General features: G+C 40.3%; 1 protein-coding gene across 10 annotated transcripts in view; it reads right to left on the reverse strand.

Moving 5' to 3' along the window:
- The window catches only part of CALD1 (caldesmon 1), a 236,193-nt gene that overhangs the window by 205,232 nt on the left and 15,083 nt on the right, over positions 1-15,878 (reverse strand). The gene's annotated exons all lie outside the window — the stretch shown is intronic.

Raw genomic sequence — 15,878 nt, forward strand, 5'->3', positions numbered from 1 at the left:
TCTTTCACAGCCTAAGATGCCGTATGTCTGCTTCTGATTAGATAATTGACATAAAACTATGCCAAACAAATACCAATCTCTTAAAATAAACTGCAGAGGTCTGTGAACTTTGCAAAATGAATGTAAGAAGTCCCCCTTCAAGGAAAGATCATTCTGTGAAAAATCAGGTATTTTTTGGCAGGATTTCTACTTTTGAGCTATCAGCCCAGGAGGAAGGATTTTAAAGGGGGGGGGGGGGGGCTGGGAAAGAGGGAAATCATTCAGGTAGTGGTTTCAATCTGATTCTATTAAAATAGCAGAAACATTTTGCTAAAATTGAGCAAAAATTCATTTGGATACTTTGCTCCTGTTTTTGTTTGTTTGTTTGTTTGTTTCTGCAGTCATGAAGGACAAGGACTGACTCATGGGGTAAATATCTCCTAACCCAGAAGTACATCTGTAAAATTAGGGAGTTGAATTTAGAGAGTTGATCTCAAAGGGCAAAATGTGTGAGGTAGTAATCTTCTAGTACTAGCTTATGGGGTGCAGCCTTCCTGTTTCTTATGATTTCCATTTTGGAGGTGAAACTTACAGATTTATGCATTTTCTTACACATGTATGCACCAGGGTAGCTGGTGTGGCAGATCAACCTGCTTTCCCCTTTTCTTTATGTTTTCTCCAGCCTCCTTCACCATCCTCCCAATGCCAGTGTCCCCACCCCAAAAAACCTCTTCCAGATAAGCAGAAGACAAGAAAAGGAGGAGGACTGGCTGAGGCTCTTGTAAAAAGACTTTGTAAAAAGGAGCTTCTGTATTAGAAACTGTCTTAACTGATGTATGTCTGTACAGGATAACCCATGTGGCTCACAGATCTATGGTCCTTGCTGCAGCATCTGCTGCCTTGGGGGATTTATCCATCCCTCTCTAACCAAAACACTAATGCTCTGTAATATTTTTAAAAACAGTTTAAGTGAACAAAACATGGACCTGGAGACCCTTTTAAAGATAAGCATATAGTACTTTATTCTTTGTCAGAATGGTTCCATACCCAATTCTTGCCTGAATGTCACTGCCCTCATAGAAAAAAAGGGCATCCAGAATAGAGCTAGAAGAGACCACAAGGCCCATCTGGTCTAATCCCCTGTCATGCAGAAATACACAATCAGAGCACTCCCGACAGATGACCATTCAGTTTCTGTTTAAAAAACTTCAAAGAAGGAGCTTCCCCTACACTCTGAGGCAGTGTGTCAAACAGATCATATCATTACGAAGTTCTTCCTAATGTTTAGGTGGAATCTCTTTTCCTGTAGCTTGAATCCATTGCTCCATGTCCTAGTCTCTGGAGTATCAGAAAACATGCTTGCTCCATCCTCAATATGACATCCCTACAACTATATAAACATGGCTATCGTCTCACCTCTTAACCTTCTCTTCTCCAGGCTAAACATTCCCAGCTCCCTTAGCCACTCCTTATAGGACATGGTTTCCAGACCTTTCACCATTTTGGTTGCCCTCCTCTGAACATGTTTGTCAACAGAGACTTTAAAATCAGGGCCATTGGGGCTATATTCAAATCTAACAGTACTGACTGATCTCCTTTCTTCAGAATGTTGTTTTATGCAAAAGAATTATTAGGTTATGTTTCTGCACTAAAATAATAACCATTTTCAGATCTATGCCAAGGCTCCCAGGGAAGGAAATCTAGGAAATGCACTTCCCTGCAGGGACTGAAGACCTTTGCTAAAAAGAGTTTAGTGATCTCACAAGACTATATTCCCCAGGCTTTTTGAAGGAAGCCAACAATATTAACCTGTACTGGAACAAAAATAAAGCTGCAAACCTAACCACATGTACTTGTGAATTACCCCCTTTGAACCTAGTCAGACCTATTTTTGAGTAAGGACATATACAATTGGACTGAACATTTGTAGTGTAGCTATAAGTCTTATAAATTATCTTGGTGAGAAGGAAAAAAATTATACAAATAAGAAAAGTGAGAAACATGGTACCAAATAGTTTGATACGCATTTTTAGCAATTGCCTAGACAGCTTGGTTAACAGATTTCAGGACCTTATCCTGAGTTCCAGGGCCTGAACTGTCTTCTCCAGCCCCCAGGGCATTGCCTTGGAAATTACATATATATTCCACTGCATATTCCTGTCCCACGCTCATCCTGCACTATCTTACTGAGGCTACATGTTGCTTTGGAGTGGTTATAATACCCTGTTTCTGTTCAGAGCAGAACTTAGAAAACTTTCCTTAGTTGGACCACAAATTCCATGTGTTCATGAAAGTAATAATTTCAAAGATGTTAACAAGAGAGAAAAGGGGGGAAGTAAGTGTGCCTTTTCTGTTCAATGCAGAGCCTGGAAAACTTAATTTCAAGCCAATGAAATGTTTTCTTATTCACTGGACACTGTAACTTGCATCCTGTTAGTGAATGTCAATGGCGTGGACTGGACTTACACCATTGCAATTTACTTTTACAGTTGTTGTGTAGGTCAGACTTTTATCCCAACCATACAACAACCAAACTCTCCCCAAAGCAATGCAACAGCAATATGTAGGCTGAATCCAATGATGTGTTGTTATCCCTACCACTTGACTTTTTTTCTTTTGTCTTTTTGAAATGTTCAATAGAAAGCAGCATTTTGAAATTTGCTTTTTATATTATCTTGTTTTCAAATATGATAACATGAACTCCCCTTCCACCCACCCCGCTTTTGACAGATGGAGAAGAAGAAGAAGAATGCCAGAAAGTGTTAAGACACACTGGGCATCATTCCAGCAGTTTAAGAAGTTATGCTGGAACAGGATGTATGCACCAGTACCCATTTGCCAAACATGCAACATATTGATATATTTAAGAGACTGAACATTTGGAATATCCAGTCAGTACTGGGAATGTTCCCATTTCCACTTGGTTTACAGTTTCACTCCTGAGAGCTGAAAGCTTTAGGGGAAAGTTTTATATACTTATCAAATATTTCTATTTATCTAGCTTTTGGGAGCTGAAGTACTTTTAAAGGACTTGCCAAATTAAGGCCAGACTGCCTGCCTCCATATCTATCTATCTATCTCTCTATCTATCTATCTATCTATCTATCTATCTGAGCTGCCAGGTGAACAACATCAAGCCATAAGGTTTGATTGAAAAGACCTAGGAACTCCCCGTGATGATGTTACAGAGGGCAGGCCTTGATGACATTACATCCTGATGTTACAACAAGTAGCACCTGATTTATCATTAAGTATGATAAATTTAGCCTCTGTTGTAGCTCCTCATACCATATCATTAAAATAATAAAAATCACCATCCGAGGTCCAATCTTGGGAGAAGTACATGTATCATGTAGTTACACCTCCGTAGCTACATCTTCTAATTCTCCCCCAAAAAAACTCGCATTGTAAACAGCACAGAGCCTCCATTGTGGCCATTTCTATGGCATTGGAGAATGGGGGGGGGGGGATAAGTGGAGCCACCATGCTGGATCTCTAAACAAGGCTGTGTCTGGTGTATTTTCAGACATGAACACTATTATTCTTTGCATTAAGCAGTTGTTCCCTGTTATTGTTCCTTTGGGGGTGGGGCAAAAAAAACCCTGCCCACTGGTCCCAGCATTGACATAATTTCTCAGTTGTCTGTTACCAACAACAATAATAATAATACAGTCCGCCCTGTGAGGGATCCGTTCCGGAACACACACACACCCTCCACATATGGGGAAAAGAGCATATGCTCAATCCCCATAGAAAATAATGGGGTGTGTGCTCGTGGCAGCCCATTATTTCTGCCGGGGCTTGCTTTGAGCATAAGCTCAAAGCCGCAGAAGGCAAGCCTGCCTATAAATTATATCCCATTTTTTCCAGCTGCTGTTAAAAGGTTTCTGTTTCTTTCTCCTCCTCCCTTTGTCCTCAGCTTATTTCAGTTGCTGCAGGCTACAAAAGCACTTTGAACTCAATTAATTCAGCAGTGGGAAGAACAGAAGAGGGCCAGAATCTTGCTTTTCCATGTAGACTCAGGCAAAAGCACACTACTGCAGTCCCTGATAGCTTGTGTGTTCTTCTTCATTAGTAACTTTTGCCATCTTGACCACTCTCTGAAATTGCTCAGCCACATACGTCCCAGTTTTCATCTGAGAAATGTTGGAGAGTTATGCAATAAAAACGGGCTTAGTTGTCAATGGAGCCCACTGAGTAGCCAGAAATTGGCTGCAACCAGTAACACCAGTAATGGGTAAAAGGAGGATGAAACTGAGGTCACCAAGGGCAGTATTTAACCCCTGTGACAGTTGAGTGACATTGACCAGGCTCTTATATTATTCTCATGTAGTGTAAATGTATAGTAGCTAAGTAGTGGTTGTGCTATATTATCCTATAGTTGAATACTGATACTATACTGCTGATTACGTATCTGCCAATGCCCTTGTTTATAATTCCATTGTGCAATGCAAAATGCACAGTGGCTGCTTGTGCAATCCAAATCAATTTAGTGGCACATGAAAGCTGATGACAAATAGTTATGCACATAGGAAGGAAGATCTGGGGTCCTGAAATTACCCATGCACAGTTATAACCAGGAAAGGAGACTCAGCAAGTACAGGTCAGCAAGCTGATCACATTTTCCCCATCTGGGTTAGATGTACCGTAATGCTATTTAGAACCACCACCACATTTTCATTTATACATATACATTCCACTTGCCTTGGTGGTGGTGGTGGTGGTGGTGGGGGGGTGATGCATGTACTCTGATGATGTATATGTAAGTACCACCATTCACCTGGACTGAAATTCATTACATTGTTTACTATAATGCTGATATTTATAGATATAGATATAGATGCATATTTAGACATACTAGGCTAGGAGAGAAAATTCCAGAACCTGATATTCTCAAAGAGAAACCTCTACCTCAAATTCTACCTTGTATGAATAAAAACAACACTATATTCTTCCGACTTGTCTTCAAGACTTTCTACTGCATATAATTAATGGATTTCTACTGCATACAGCTTATAAAGATAAAATACATATGTGGATATTCAAACTCTGCTGGGCATTTTATCAGCTAAAACCTTTCTAAGAAGCAGCCAAACTTATTTCACATTTTTTGCTTCAAAGAATTTTAGAACTTCTAAATATTATTACTTATGGAATGATGCAGAATATAGAGTGTCAAGGGTTTTTGGGGGGTTGGGGTTTTCTGCTATGCGTTCTCTGTCACAAGACTAATGTGTGAAATGTTTTTTTTAAAAAAAGTTTGTGTCTTGGTGTTCTATATCCAGTGAATAGTCCAAGGGGAGTTTTGACTTAATAAGGCCTGTTGGACTGGTGCCATGGTCACCACAGAACAATGTTTATCCAGCATATTAAAAATAAAAAGTGGGGTTGTCGTCTGGTTTGTACTGCCAGGTTTCGCGTTGATCGGTTGGACTGCTGGTAGAGATTACAACAGATTCTATACTCCCAGAGTCTCTCCACCCCTTGACTCAGCCAAAACATTTTGGAAAAGCAAATTCACATCATGTCAAAGAAGGAGCCACAGAGAATTTATACCATCTCTTTGTTCTGATCTTCTCAGCTAGTAAAGAATTTTCTTTCACATTTAAATCAGCCTTCCTCAATCTGGCACCCTCCAGATGTTTAGAACTAAAAAACCCATCATCCCAGCATTGTGTGCACTGCTGGGGGGGGGGGTCTTGAGAGTTGTAGTTCAACTCCTTTGAAGAACAGCAGGTTGGGGAGGCTGTCTTAATCTTACATGTACCCTTATATAAATGGATCTTGTAGCACATTTGAGACTAACTGTGCAAAAGAAGTTTAGCATAAGTAAAGTTGGTCTGCTAAAACTTCTTTTACACAGTCTCAAATGTGCTACAAGATCCATTTGTATAAGGGTGCTTGTAGGATTAAGACAGCAGTATCTAGCAGTTGGAGTCCAGGAACATTGCCAGAGTCTGGCCTTATATAGATTCCATCTCTTAGACTGGCTTCAAATGTAAAATTTCATGACCGCAAGTTGACTTTTCATACTGAACACACATGTGGTCAAGCAAGAATGGGTTATATTCAGGTAACGTTCCTGGTGATAATTCCACAAGCTGCCCTCAGCAGGAATTTACCCTCAAAGCAGAATGTATCTCATATTTCAGTTATTTGGTATGCCAGCGTTTTGGTCTTCAACCCGTACTGCCAGAATACTGTCTTCTGCCATTAATCAGTTCTCTTAGCATCAAGTATGTTGGCACGAAACCTGTACAGCTGGCCTACATTTGCCAAGTGACTGCATTTATTTTGGCAAACAGCACAAGTATAGATTTCACCTTGCTGCGGTATTTAAATGTCCAAAGTTTCAGTTGAGGTGCAAAAGAGATTATACTCAATTAACTCAGCAGAGATTGGGTGGAATCTTGCCTTTTCCAGTAGGCAAAAGCAAAGTGCTGTACTCTTCCCTAGCCTGCGTGTTCTTCCTCATGAAAAATTTTTGCCTTCTTGTCCACACTGTAATGTTGCTTGCCCCCATGTGTCCCAGTTTTCATCTTTGAAATATGGGAGTGGCAAGTACCAATATGTGAAATCTGCAGGGAAACTAAGCCTTGAAACGAAAATATTTTTATGACTACATTTCAGATCCCTGTTTTTCCTGCCTTTTTGCCATGCTTCACCCTGAGCTAGAAAAGGTACTCAGAAAAGCACATATACAGGTGGGTAGAGGTGGAACCCAAGAGAAAGCAACTTATCTGGGAAGATAAGACATATTCATGATGCTATCTGCCAGGAGAATAGAAAAACAATAAAGTGTTGCGGGGAGGGAATCCAGAAATTGCTTAAAATGACTGTTTCTTGTAATTTTTTTCAACGATAGCAAGTTCTTCAGAGGTGAGTGGAGGATATTATCTGTCCTCATCTCCAGTGGTTTTAGGTTTTCATATAAGATAGAAACTCCAGTTGTTGGGGGCCTCCAGAGGAAAGACATTTATTTTCTTCATCCTTCCGTCCATCACATGTGTATCTCTATCTCCAGCTAAGCAGCTTAGGTTCTACCAGTTTTATTCTAGCAATTCACCAAAGCAGGTTAGCTTGAGAGGGGAAAGGAATCATGTAAAACATGTATTTAAGGGGTTACAGCCTCTGCCTTTGACTTCCATTCACTGATTAGGCTCTCTTACACGGTAGCTATCCATGAACAAGTTGTATGTTCCCCAGCTTTCTATGTGTGACTTCAGACACTGCAAAATGCAAAGTTTCCCAACCGTGCAGAGAGTACCACATAAATCCTGTGGAAAGGAGCTGGATAATCCCATAAAGATGGGATCTACAACTGTGATGCTAAGACTACCACCTCCACATATTGGCTATTCCACGCAGGGCTACACAAATTTGTCAAAGAGCACCCTCTGAGGTGTAGTGGAGCTTAGGTTTGAAAGAACCTTGATTTTTCATGAGCAAATCCAGTCCAGGCTTCCCTATTCCCTTTGAGGTTAGTGGAAATCCTCACAGTACAGGTGTGTGTGTGTGTGTGTGTGTGTGTGTGTGTGTGTGTGTGTGTGCATGTGGACTGACACACAAATCTTTCCAGCACAATATATTATTATTTGTATTTTGAGTGGCTTGGTCCTGAGTAGGCAATTAAGACTCATTAACTTTACAAAAGACCAATTCAACCTTAATTTGTTCCTATGGATCAATACAGTTGTCTGCATTTTCAGACTTTCCTTGGGAATGGGGCTAGGAGGAGGGACCTGTCATGATGATTGACTGCACTTCAGAATTTATCATTATGCCATTGGTAAACCTCATGTCTGAGCAGGAATTTTGAGAGAAAGAAAGTCAATGAATAACCATTACAACATGGGTCTCTTTCCCATTCCTCCCATATTTTTCCTTCTCGCTAGAGTTCCCCTTCCCTTTTCCACCATCCTCCCCCATACCTTCCAGTATTTCACCAATGAAATTCAGGGCACATGTGGCCAAACAAACTCAGAGAGTGGTTAAGATGGCAGAAGTTATTCATGAGGAAGAATACACATGGTAAGAGAGGCTGCAGCTGTTTGCTTTTGCTTGAGTCTACAGGGAAGGACATATTCTGCCCTCTACGCTTCCCCTGCCTGTTGAGTTGAGTGTAAACTAGTTTGCTTTTATGTTAGTCTACAGGGAAGGGCAACATTGTGCACCCTCTTCACCTTTCCTCCCTGCTGAGTTAACTGAGTGTAAACTACTTTTACACTTTGAACTTGGTTTGCAACAATTGAAATAAGCTGAAGACAAAGGGGGGAAGAAGTGGGGAAAGTGAAATAAGAGAAGATTAATCAGGGCTGTCCCTGCCAAATCAGGACAATTGTCAGATATGGTCAACCCTGGGCGTCATGGGAGCAAGACTACACCTTCTGCCCAAATAGCAAGTGCAGGAAAAAGTATTGTAACTAACACCAACACAAAAGCTGGTTTGGCTCCTTAGCCGTACTTCAGTTTCAGAAGTTTATGGAAACAATTTGCCATATGTACTTCCACAGTATCACCATTCAGATTGCCTGTGATACTAAGTCTAGGCATACCCATATGGGCCATGTTATTTTAAGCAGTTCCATAATTTGGGACAGGATGCCAATTCTGCTCCCCCTATTTCTGAAAAGAGTATCAGGGCAAATTAGGGATATTTGTGGATTTTTATAAGGTATGTCGTTGAAATGTTTAGATTCTAACTGCTTGGATAGACGGGTCTTGTATATCATAAGCTGTCCTTTAAAATACCAACTGACAACTTATTCAGTTACATCAGTCTTCTTCTCCCATACCAGTAGCATGAAATGGTAGACTGTGCATACTCTCTCACTGTCCCAGTTTGGCAGAAACTGTTCCGATTAATCCTCTGCCAGCTAACTTTTTTCAGCTGCTTTTAAAATGTCCCAGTTTCTCTCTCCGCCTCCTATTCTCTCTTTTTGTCATCAGCTTGTTTCAATTGCTGCAAACTTGAGTTCAACGGAAAATGTAGCTTGCACTCAGTTAATTCAGCAAGGGAAGAGAGAAGAAGACAGGCAGAATCATGTCCTTTGCAATAGGCTCAGGCAAAATAGCAATACCAATAGCATTTACATTTCTATACCGTTTTGTTGTGAACTCAGCACTCTCTAAGCAGTTTACAATCTGTAAACCAATTGCGTACAAACTGGGTACTCATTTTACCAACCTACAAAAGGATGGTAGGCTGAGTTAACCTTGGAGTCCAGGGGTCAAACTCATAATGTTGTGGCTGCAAAACCAGCATTTAACCACTGTAAGGGTTATATGTAATTGATAATGTTTAATAATATTAATAACATTTATCATGTTGATCACACTCCAATATTGCTTGGCCACGTGTCCCGATTTTCATCTATGAAATGTTGGAGGGTATGGCTTTGCTGTACTGTTTTAGGCTTCAGATGCAAAGGGAAAGATGCCAATAAATATCCCCCCCCCCCCCCCCCGTCCTTAGCCTGCTAAGGAGCCTCATTAAATTGCTAGGGAAACTGATATTTGGCTTGAAAATAGTATTTAATACTGGCAGAGAAGAAAGAGGGAATGGGATGTTAAAGTTAAGTTAATTTATTTAATAGCTACCATCTATGATCTTTGCCCATTTGGCATACCTAACTAGATTGTGCCCAAATGGGGCCCCTGACATCATCCCACTGTCATCCCTCTGCTGATTTCCAGCCTTCTACGTGCTGGTAAATAATATGATTTTCATAAAGGCACTTGCACAAAACTCTTTAGTGGCTTTGCATTTCAACACTTGCTTTAAATGGAATGTAGACTGCGGAGCAAGCAAATGGAGCAAAGCAGCAACACCCAAGATAAAATCATATATTTTTTTCAGAGCAAGAGAAGTTTGGGGTCTTTCCAAATACAAATCACCACTGCTGAGGCGCTCTGAAGGCAAACAGTCTATTAAAACTGGTTCTTCTCACTACAGCTGGCAAACCATGCCTCAGAGGTCTTAAGATGCCATCTTACAAGCAGTTACAGGGTCAGGACTTGGGAGTAACTAGCTGCAAAAACACATTACTTGTAATCGATTCCTTTCCAAAAACAAAGGTATAACATAACGACAATACATAATGACAGTAACTTAATGAGGGATGGCAACAGTCCTTTTGCAATATGAGTTTGGCAGTAACCTTTAAAAATTATTTTATCATTATAGGGAGGATGTATCCTCACTAAATGGTGGAAGAGGCATATTACATGGTCCACATGATGGGTCATGATGTACATCGTTTTCTGTTGGCATGACAAAAGGAGAGCATGGGTTGCATTACAGGCCATCAGCTAGTAGCATTCAGATTTTCTAACAGAACTAAACCTTTGGACCAGACTCAGGGTTTGGGCCTTGTGTCACCAAGAAGATTGAGGGAAGCCATTGTATTTGGCCTATGCAGATGGACCTGAGTCCAGAAAAAGAGGTGGCAGCCTTCATTCAGCATTAATATAGTTGAATGCTGGAGGATTCAAAGCCAGACTCTAAGAAAGTATGTACTCCAAGTCCTGAGGCTAGAACAATTCTGTCAGTATAATTTTCTTGCATTTTTTTACTCTCAAAAATTTAGGAATCTGTTAATTTTTAAGCATTGTTCTTAAAAAGTAAATGCTTACCTATGTATGCATATGTCACTGATACATACACTCCAACATTTCACAGATGAAAACCAGGACATATATAGCCATGCAACATCAGAGTTTGGTCCAGATGGCATGAGTTATTAATGAGAAAGAACAGACGAATTAGGAGTGGCTGCAGCCATTTGCTTTTGCATGAGCCTACTGGGGAAGGGCAAGATTTTGTGATGAATCTGTAGAGCATCCTCCAATTTCATACTAATATTATGTGCAGAATATTTTAAACCATCCTCTTTTAGTCTGTTTATTTATATCTTTTCCCTATTTAGTCTGACCAAAGCATAGTTCTTTTTAACACTGATGAATCATGTCAATTTTAAAATAAAGGATTTTTTTTAAAAAACGCATGAAGTAACACCTTCCTCAATTCACTTGCAACTCTCTGTTATTGCTGTCCATCTTCCAAGAAATTAGGATTTCACAGGCAGACAGGTGGCTGTTATACATTGAAGTCTTTGGAAAGAGCCCCTACATGTTCAGAATGCTTTTTTAAAAAGCTTATTGCCTTCTAAGGAGGTTCATACCAACTTGGCAGCACACTCCCATTTCTTCAGAAGCTTCTGTTTAGCACTGTTTAGACTGTCATATTTTTTTTCATGCCTTGTCGAAGAGCACAGAGGCTGAAAATAGATCCAGGAACTTCTAGAGCATGTTAAAAATGAGTGCATGCCACCTTCAGCTGGTGATGCCATTTCTTTTAATTAATATGATTAATAATAAAATGCATTAATATTCTCTTTTGCAACAATCCATGACTTCATCTTGGTGGAATTCCTAAATTGCCTTCAGGACCCCGTCTTCAGCAGAGCTCCCATATATTTTTATGAATGCTGAATTGGTGCATTATATCCATATGCTTTTCCTGGAAGCCTGACGAGCACAGGTTCTCTTTCATGCACACTCGGAAATGGTTGGTGCAAGCGGTGCGTGTTAGCTTTATACTCTACACATGTAAAAGTCAAGCCATAATTTACATTGATTACTTAATGAGGCAATCTGTCTCCTTCCAGCATGGCCTTTCAGCTCAAACCAGTCACACCTGCATAGCAGCAGAATCACATCTGGCGCATAAATTGTGTACTCAGGAGAGGTACCCGCTCTGCCTCATGGGGAATAGGCCTTTCCACAGCCCATATTGTACAACTGTGCAAGCTTGACTGCAGGCACCTGCCTTCAACTAGGCCAAAGGAGTACACAAAGTACATAACTATTTCCCAACAGACCTCCAAGGAAGCCGGGGGGGGGGGGGAGATAGGGAAGAGGAAGTGCACCATATTTCTCTAGATGGCTTCATATTCTAAAAGCTTGGAAAGGTTACTATTTTGGACTTCAGCTCCCAGTGATCATGCTGACTGTGCGATCCTGAGAACTATAGTCCAAAAGAGTAATGTGTACAAGCTCTGCACATTTTATTGCTGAACTCAGGGGTGCAGACTTTTGTAAGGAGTTCCTAGATTTCCAGAAGTAACACAGACTTAGGACTTCTTCCAACACTCCTGCTCCCCAAACTGTCAGTAGATAATAGGATATTTATTTGTAAGGAATATTGGCATAATAAATGTATTCAATACATCAGAGAGCCAGGATAGTGTAGTGTATAGTGTCGGATTAGGACTCAATCCCTGATTAGATAAGGAAACCCACCAAGTGCATTTCTTGGTCTCATGGTCTCACTCCATCTTTGTGGTGCCCTCTCTTCATGATTCAGGGCCAAATCCTAAATTCAAGTGAGGACTGTCTTCATGACATATGGCCAATTCTGTGCCAAATCCATCCCATCCCTCCCTTAAACCAGTTTAAAATAATTTACCTTTTATTCTGGATTTTGCAGGAAAATCTGGAGCACTCTAGAGCAACACCAGGTACCCAGGGATGTTTACACACACACACACTCAATGCTGGGCATCTCATTCCTGACACTAGAGAGAGTTGTGCCATTGATGGCAGTGCCAGGCAACACAGAGGACTCATGTGTAGACAGCCACCTGGCATCGCTACGGAGTGCAGACGTAATGGTGGAAATCCAGGGCAACTCTCAGGCCAGAATACTCTGGGAACAGCCTGCAGTATTTGGGGCATTATAGAGAGCCCTGAGTGAACATGTGCAAGTCACACACACCTTGGAAGGAATCCTCTGAATCAATCTTGTGAAGACAACCCTAGAAGATGTTTGCCATAAGTCAGAGTCAGCTTGAAGGCACACAAAACCAACATGGTTTGGCGAGAAGTAAGAATCATGCAGCCTTGTTGGACTGCAACTTCTAGCTAGTATAGCCAATGATGAGAAATTCTGGGAGATGTAGTTGAACAAAATCTGGAGGGCCACATGACTGTCATAATTTAGGACACAGTGTGTGATGTTTTATTGAGGATGCTTCATTAATAACCATGAATCCCAGTTCCCTAGACAACTAACCCTGTGTTAACAGATTGCAAGAGAAATGTTTAATTGTATCTGGAAAGCAGGTGTTATTTATAAACTGGACCTAAACTTATAAATAAGCTTTAGACCTAAACTTATAAATAACATTGGACTTGAAATTAAGTCATTGTTGTCAAGGATACATACACATAATTCAAAGAACAATCTTTTCTTCAAATAATTTGTGCAGCATCTGATACTTAAATGTGGAGCTTGCTTGAATGAATTCTTTCTTGATTTTGTTTCAGTGGACCTATAAAGTATCACAAGAGATTTGCTTGGTAGCAAATTAACATTCCTTGGCAATTGTAATGAATTAATTATGTTTTTCTTGTCTTATGACAGATTATCTTTTTTCAATTTAGTTATCATCTAAAGATAGATTTGGTTGAGGCAACCAACATGAAACGTAACAGTCAATTTATTATTTTTATCCATTACATTTATATCCTGTTTATTTCCTCTCCACATTGCTTAAAACAGTATTTGGGCCTAGTCTTCTTCTGTCCCTTCTCCACATTAAACACTGTTACATTTCCCAATTTATGGTCCTCAACCCAAATACAATTGCAATCCTCTCGCAGAGAATTCTGGGGAAAGGTTTCCTATTTGAATCTGCCAAGTTTACATTGTATACCCACCACCCTGAAGGTCTAGAGAGAATAATTGGATAGGCATTATTGTACTATATATACAGTAAACCAGAATGGGCCAAAGCTTTTTCAAAAACCTTGCCTGTTATTGGGAAAACCCACAGCAACCACTTACTGAACATTATTGGGAAAACAAAGTTGGGAAAAACATCAGTTAGAGGGAGAAAAAAAGGGCCACTTAACCAGAGTTTGGAAATGTAACTCAGAAGCTATACCCCCATCTGTTCACTCCATTTCTCTCAGTATACCCTTCTCGTGCCAGAAGAAATGTGGCAGTATAAAATAAATAAATAAATAAATGTGCATTACCAGGGTTGGACAGAAACAAAACAGTTGCAGTGCTGATTAATGACATATTATCTTAACTATTTGGGGAGCAGAGTATGTTCTTCCTTTATACATGAAGTAGCAGGAAACTGTGAGTTCTTCCATTTTATACCCTCTTGTACATCACAAATGAATACCAGGACATCTGCAACATCAGCAAAATCAGTGTGGTCAAGACAGCAAATGTTTCCGATGAGAAAGCACACACAAGCTAGGAGAGGCTGCAGCAGTTTACTTTTGCCTAAGTCAGTTGGAAAGGGCAAGATTCTGCCCATTCCTCTCTTCTGTCACCTCCTGGGTTAATTGGGCAATAGCAATAGCAAATACATTTCTATACCACTTATCAGTGAACTAGCTCTGCCTAAGCGGTTTACAGTCTGTAAGCCAATTGCCCCCAACAAGCTGGGTACTCATTTTACCAACCTACGAAAGGATGGAAGGCTGAATGGACCTTGGAGCCCTCCTCTAGGACCAAGCTTACAATGTTGTAGCTGCAGTACCAGTATGTAACCACTGCGCCACCAGGGCTCCTTCTGGGTTAATTGACTGCAAACTACTTTTGCACTCTAATTCAGTTTGCAGCAACTGATGTAAGTAATGACAAAGGGAAAAGTGGGAGGAGGACAGAGATACCGAGACATTTTAAAAGCAGATGAAAAAAATAGGATGGCAAAGAATTAATTAGAGACTGTCTCTGCCAAACTGGGACAGTTGAAGGATATGCTCTTTTAAAACCATTAAATAATCCTGCACAATAAGCACAGCAGGAATTTGTTACTTCCCCCAGTTCAACACACAAGCCATGACCAACTGCCAGGCATACTTCCTGAAGTAGCTAAGTGATGCAGGAGCCACTTTTGAGAACTACTGACATTGGCCATGTTGGCTGCAAGATACTGGGAGTTATAGTTAAGATAACATTCACCACACTGTGCTAAATGAAACAAAATTCTAAATGAAACAAAAGTCAGGCTCCATATATGTCAGCTTCTTATATTAACATGAGAAATTGGCAAACCAGTAATAAAGCAAACCCAGTTGGAGAGTGGGAGTCTATATGAGATAAGAAAAGGGAAGCTGTCAAAAACTATATCAACATTTAATTAACAAAAAGTCCTAAACATGACATCTGTCACTAAATAAATAGCAGAAATGCAGGAATCGTAATACATGAGTGTGGGGGTATATGCATGGAATTAAAATTCCCATGTGTCAGCCCAATCAAAGTTCTAACTTCATTATAGGATGGTATTCAATGCCCTGAAGGCTTAAAAACATTAAAGGAATGCTGCTTCTAATTGCTGACAATATGGAATCTAAAAACCAAGCCAGATGTATATATGTGGAATTAGGTTTGCATTTAGCAGTCAACTGCCTGAACAAAAATTAGAACAAATTGATTTTCAGATCCTATAGTTGCTGCACTGGCATATTGTGAAGAGTTTTGCGCCAAACAGGAAAGTGCAATCGTATTTGAAAACAGCTACTAGAATTTCACTTGACAAATTGTGGATGGCAACGTGTGTGTGCATGTGTGTTCCTTCAAGTCATCTGTAGACTTATGGCGACCCCATTAATCTCAGAGGGTTTTCTTAGGCAAGGAATACTCAAGAGGTGGCTTTCCCAGTGCCTTCCTCTGAAATATAGCCTTACAACACCTGGTATGTTTTGGAGGTCTCCTATCCAAGTACTAAACAAACCCGACCCTGCCTAGTTTCCTTAGTTTCCAAGATCAGATGGGGTTTAGTGCCTTCCTCTTTTTTATGAGGAACACAAATGGACAAATGAGTTAGGAAAAAAATTCAAATACCTTTATATTTGGAAAAAGTGAGATGTTT

This window comes from Sceloporus occidentalis, unplaced genomic scaffold, assembly GCF_023333645.1.
Source record: "Sceloporus occidentalis isolate IW3139 unplaced genomic scaffold, rSceOcc1.0.p SCAF_5, whole genome shotgun sequence".
In the NCBI taxonomy this organism is placed as follows: Eukaryota; Metazoa; Chordata; class Lepidosauria; order Squamata; family Phrynosomatidae; genus Sceloporus; species Sceloporus occidentalis.